This window comes from Suricata suricatta, chromosome 2 (genome assembly GCF_006229205.1).
Source record: "Suricata suricatta isolate VVHF042 chromosome 2, meerkat_22Aug2017_6uvM2_HiC, whole genome shotgun sequence".
Classification (NCBI taxonomy): Eukaryota; Metazoa; Chordata; class Mammalia; order Carnivora; family Herpestidae; genus Suricata; species Suricata suricatta.
In genome coordinates, this window is record NC_043701.1 from 35,997,653 (window position 1) to 36,003,664 (window position 6,012).

Below are 6,012 nucleotides of genomic sequence, written 5' to 3' on the forward strand. Positions count from 1 at the left end.
TTATCTGTAAAAGCATCTCAAAGAATAATTCACAAACAAAAAGCTGATGAGCCAGTGTTGTTTTGTGATACAAATTACTAATTATGAAATGTCAAATGTGGCAGCTCTAATTGATATTTTATTTGAAATGACCTTAAAAATTGGCAACATATCATGAAGATACTTTTGGAAAATGAAGATACTGTTGCTTTCTTTGATTGTATTTCTATGGCATCTTTCAGCAAAGGTTTCTGGTAATACTGCAGTGAGGCCGTCTGCAGCACTAGGTATTTGTCACTGATAGAAAGACAACAGATTTGGAAATTGCTGCATGTCAGAACAAAGCAGATTAAAGTGAGCTGAATATAATAATTTTCAAAGTGAATTATGGAGATGCCAATTTCACAGACTTAATAAACATTTCATTGAGCTTTGTAGAATTTCTTATAATAATTTTTTTAACTTTTTTTTAAAAGTAGAAAATGAGGTTTTAAACATGGTTTTGTAAGTTTGCCCTTAATGTGGGGCAAAACTGCTAAGGCTAGCTTTGCTGTTACTGGAACTAAGTTAAAAATAAATTTCCCAAAGCCAGATTGATTTGGGAGATATTTTTGCATTTACCACTAGAGAATAGCTAACACTGACAAAGAGCCAACCTCTGTTGAAAGCCTTGACATATGTTAACCCACTTAATCTTTTCAACAATCCTGTGAAGGAGGACTATTATTACCGATATTTTGGTGGGGAGCAAATGAGACAGGAAGCTAAGCTCACCTACATAGATAGGTTAGGAGGGATCGAACCTGGGTGGTCTGGCTCTGAAGCCTGATTCTAACCACATTCCTAAGCTGTTGCTCTTCAATTGAAATGTTCCAATTGAGTGTAGAATGCTTTCTTTCATTAAAGGCAGAGAAGAATATGTGGAGAAATTCTAGTATATGTAGGAAGCCTTGAAAGATCTTGAAAATGGAGCCAGTCATTAACCACATTCGTGGACTGTCAGTGGATTCTTCCCTAACAAAATACTCATCCTGTAGACTTTCAGCCTCTGATATTTGCATTCCTGGTCAGGACTCTTCTCATTTCATTTCATCCCCACAATAGCCCTACAGACTACAATGGATTATCTTCATTTAAATTGACACATGACATGGACATTTTGCAAGTGAGGGTAGAGGACACCACAGATATTCTAAAAATGCCAAGGGTTTAATGTATTTCTACATCCTTTTAAAATAGAGTTTCTTATGAAAACTTTTAAAAACTTCAGACCATAGGGGCACCTGGCTGGATCAATTGGTAGAACATGTGACTCTTGAGCTCAGGGTTGTGAGTTCAAGCCCCATGTCTGGAGAAAAGTTTACTTAAAAATAAATTAAAATTAAAATTAAAAATAATTTGAGTTCACAGATAGCAACATAAAGTTATTCTGATAACTAAGTTTTTCTAGCATAATACAGGAGAAACATGGGATAATCATGTCAGGTATGTGGAAATTGGGTTGATTCAGAGACTGTTTTTCCAAGTCAAGGGAATCTGAAATTGCAGGAGTAGAATTACAAACCTCATCAGGCAAAGGAAAAGTTCTCAGCTGGGCTGGCACGACAAACATTTTTAGCTATATTACAGAAAAATTAGAAACAAGAGCTTGTATCCAAGGCCCTGTCCCCAGAGAACTGCCCCTTCCCAGGACAGCTCTCCATTCCTGGGAGGGCTACTGCCTCCTGTGCTCACCCCGAGGGCAGCCCCACGGGCTGTGATCTCCATGTACCCTTGGCTTTCTCTCAGCATGAGAAGCCATTGTCTAACTTAACTTTGTCCTCATTTCCATTCCACTGTTTTGTGCAATCTAATATTCACTGTGACAGATTCGTCACATTGGGCTGCCTGCTTTGATGGGACATTTTAATTCCCAATTATCAATCTTTTCTTTTTTTGGGTGGTAGCAGTTGTCAGCGCTCAGGTTATCATTATGTAAGACAGTTTATAACACAAAATAATCATAAACATCATCAGACGAAATTTTTTTTGTACAGGGTAATATCTTATATTCCAATTCTCTACCTCCATAATTTATTCTTCCACTGTTTTTTTTTAGTGTTTATTTATTTTTGAGAGAGATAGAGACAGTGTGCAAGGGCGTAGGGGCAGAGAGAGAGAGAGAGAGAGAGAGTGAGAGACAGAAACTAAAGAGACTCCAGGCTCCGGTCAGCACAGCATGCTTAACTGATTGAGTCACAAAGGCACCCCATTTTGTTTTTAATTCTTTTACCATTTTTAAACCTGGTGTGTTTGGGGTCAGGGGGGAGGCAAATGCCAAAGTCACCTAGGAAAAGTTTTAAAGAACCCATAACTACCTGCTTTTCCCTTCTGCAAGACTATATTATGTTGATAACCACCATTCTTGAAAAATATGTAGTATAGCCTGTATTTCCTGTATTCCTCAAAACTCTTAAAGCCAAACAAGAGTTTCAAGATCCTTAGGAATTTATAGACCATTTTTCTTTATGATTGGGAGGAGGGTTTGATGCTTAAAAGCATTTATGTAACAAGCTTTCTTTAGCATAAGTAAAAACATCCTGTTTTATATTAAGTATGATCACATAACAAGATGTATCAGTATATACTTCAACAGCAATTTTAAAGATTCTTTCATACCTAAATTAACAAAGATGCTATGCTGTTAGTTTTTAAAATCTTATTTAAAGGGAAAAAAGTAATTAAAGTCTCCTTCTTTTGATGTACCAAAGATTATTCAACAGTATTCTCTGAGGGTTTTAAGAGTAAAATTATTTCCACTCTGCTTTTGTATTTTAAGTAGCCTTTACATCCAGCAGAGAGCCTGGTGTGGGGCTTGAACTCATGACTCTGAGATCAAGACCTGAGCTGAGATTAAGAGTCATGCTTAATTAACAAAGCCACCCAAGCAGCCCATATTGCCACCTTGCTTGTAATTCGAGAAAATCTTAGCTCTATTATTTTAGGTACATATATCCTTTGTCACTTTCTGTATCTCCAATGTGGCTTTGCCATCCAGAAATTGGAAGGTTCTACACGCTTAGGCTGGTGGCCCTCAGGTGAATGAGAAATGCAGGTGAGACTGAAGAAATGTTGTATCTGTTTGCTCCAACTGTCATCTCTTTTTCCATCGTCTCCTGCTATCTAACTTGAAATAGCCACCATTAAAATTGTACCCCTCTCCCCAGGTTAGACACTTGGGAAATGGTTGGGAACCTTTTTTATTAGTTGGAACAGCTAGTTTTATTTACTTATAACTTATACTCCATGTATCTCCAACATATTTGAGGTGGTCAAAAATAAAATTAGGTCAATTATGGAAATGAAAAATTGTCCTTCCCTTTTTTCCTAATAATTCCTCCAAATAACAAAAAGTCCAAGTCAACTTTGATTCAACTTTTGTTAAAATTATAGGAAACCATAAGCCACAATAACATTTGATTATTTCATATTGGAATATTCCAGTGATCTCAAGCACACAGGAAACAAAAACACTGGACAGGCAAGGGAAAGGTTTTATTGAGAATTAAATGAATATGTCAGTTACTAAATTTTTGTTTCTCAGCATCAAATCCACCCTTTTAACTGTGTTAGATGATGTCAGAATGGGGACTTTGCAAGCCACATTTCTGCTTTGCCAGCTGGCTCCCTATTAAGCTCTGCTAACTGTAGTGTGTGAGTGTGTCTGTGTAGGTAGTGGTGTGTATGTGGTGTTTGTGTATGTGCAGTGTATGTTTGTGATGATTGATGTGTATGTGGTGATGTATGTGGTGATGGGTGTGTGGTGTGTGTGTATATGGTGGCATATTTATATGTTTGGTAATGTGTGTGGTGTGTGGTATGTGTGTAGATGTGTTTAGTATAGACGTATTTGGTATAGATGTCTTTGGTGTACATGTGGTGGTTATGTGGTGGTAGTAGTGATGCATGTGTGTGTGTGTGTGTGTGTGTGTGTGATAGAGGAAGTGTGTAAGACAGAAGTTGAAAGGAGCTACTTGCTTTCAGTGTGCTTTCTGTTCCTAGGAGCATCCACCCAGCAACACCTCCTCACCCCCAAGATGACACTTCCTTCTCATAACACACACTTACAAAACCCTAACATCACTTCCTGTAGCCACACTTCCTCAGAGATGCCCAGGACCAGTTGCCTGGAGACTCTTCTTTGGAAATCTGAGCTTCAGCTGCATTTGGCTTCTTCACCAAGCCTTTAAGTTTTAATATATCACCTTTTCCCTTTGTTTCCCCAGCCCTACAGGTGGAAGCTGATTCCTGTAGCTGCTTCCTCATTTTCTCTTTGTGGCTTTTTGTTCTCCTAATTCACTTCATACCTTATTCTTTATGGATTCTCTCTGTTAAATGGCTAGTGTGACTGTTCTCTCCTGACTCGATCTTAGTGGATAGAATGGTTTCTAGCCATGTCTCTCACTATGTTCACTTACATGAAATAGTGAGCCTCCTAAGCCAGTCACATACTCTTCCCGAGCAATTAATGCAAAGATGTTCCCATGATATCCAGTTTTTGTTAAATAAAATGTTTCTTTAAACAAGGAAGCATGTAAAAACTGTTTAGACAGTAGAGAAATATATTCAAAGTTCTGGAGAAAAAAATTACCAGCCAAGAATTCTGTACCCAGAAAAGTTTGAAAGAACTTATATCTGTCTAAAAAAAATACTAAAGAAAGCCTTTCATACTGATAGGGAACAACTTAGGATGGTAATCTGAATCTACAAAAAGAAACCAAGAGCACCAGAAATGATGAATATGTGGATAATTACCAAATATATATGTATGTATGTATGTATGTAATACTCTTTCTTTTAATTACTTTGAGAGACATAAACTTGTATAAGGCAGTAATTATAACCCTGTGTTGCTGAATTTATAAACTAAATTGATCTCTATGACAATAATAGTACAAAGGAGGAGGAAGGAAAAGAAGCTGCAAAGGAGCAAATTTACTTGATTTTACTAGAATTAAGTCTATATTTACCTGACAGAGATTGTGATATGTTATGACATAATTTTTAGCACAATGGTTAAGAAACTAACTTCATAAGTGTGCTTTAAAAAAATTGGCAGAGAAATGTAAATAGCATACTATGTGATATTTGACACAGGCCACAAAGGAGGAACATATAAATAAGAAATACATAAAACATCTAGATGGCAGATTGCAAAATGAAGAGATATTTCCAACAAAATCAAAAATTACATTGCTGTGATTACACTGTAATCAAAAGGCAGAGATTGTCAGGCTGGATATAAAAAGCACCATCATATTACGTGCTATCTATAAGAGACAGAATACAGATCCCAAGACACCAAATTTGAAAATAAAAGGGTACTAAGATAGTTGGAGTGGCCACATTACGACAAAATGGACTTAGAATTCTTACCACAAAGATACTTTATAGTAATGAGTCTATATATCATAAAATAAAGCAATTTTTAATTTATACTTTTCAAATCAGAATAAAAGCTGACAAAATCCAAAGGACAAATAGACAAACGACTATAGAGATTTCAATGCCCCACTTTCAATAATGAATAGAACAAATAAACATAAAAATCAAAATGGATCTAGAAGAATTGAACACTATCAAAATCCATTTAGCCTGCTGTAGACTGTAATAAATTAAAATGCATATAATCACCCACATTCCACCCAAGAGAGAAATAGCGAGTCATTTCAGGTACACATGGAACATTCTTTAGGAAAGACCATATGGGAAACTAGTATGTCCTCTGACCTCAGTTAAACTTGATTATAAATCAATAAATGAGAAATCTCCAAATACTCGGGAATTAAATAACATGTTTATAAATAATCTAGGAGGCCAAGAAGGAATCACAAGGCAAATTAGAATTTTTTTTTACCCAAATGAAGAAACACAGACTTCAAAATGTACAGCATGTGGTTAAGGTAGTACTTAAAAATAAATATATACCTCTAAATTGCCAATATCTAAAAGGAGTGTCAAAATCAATCATGTACGTTTCTTCTTGTAGAAGAA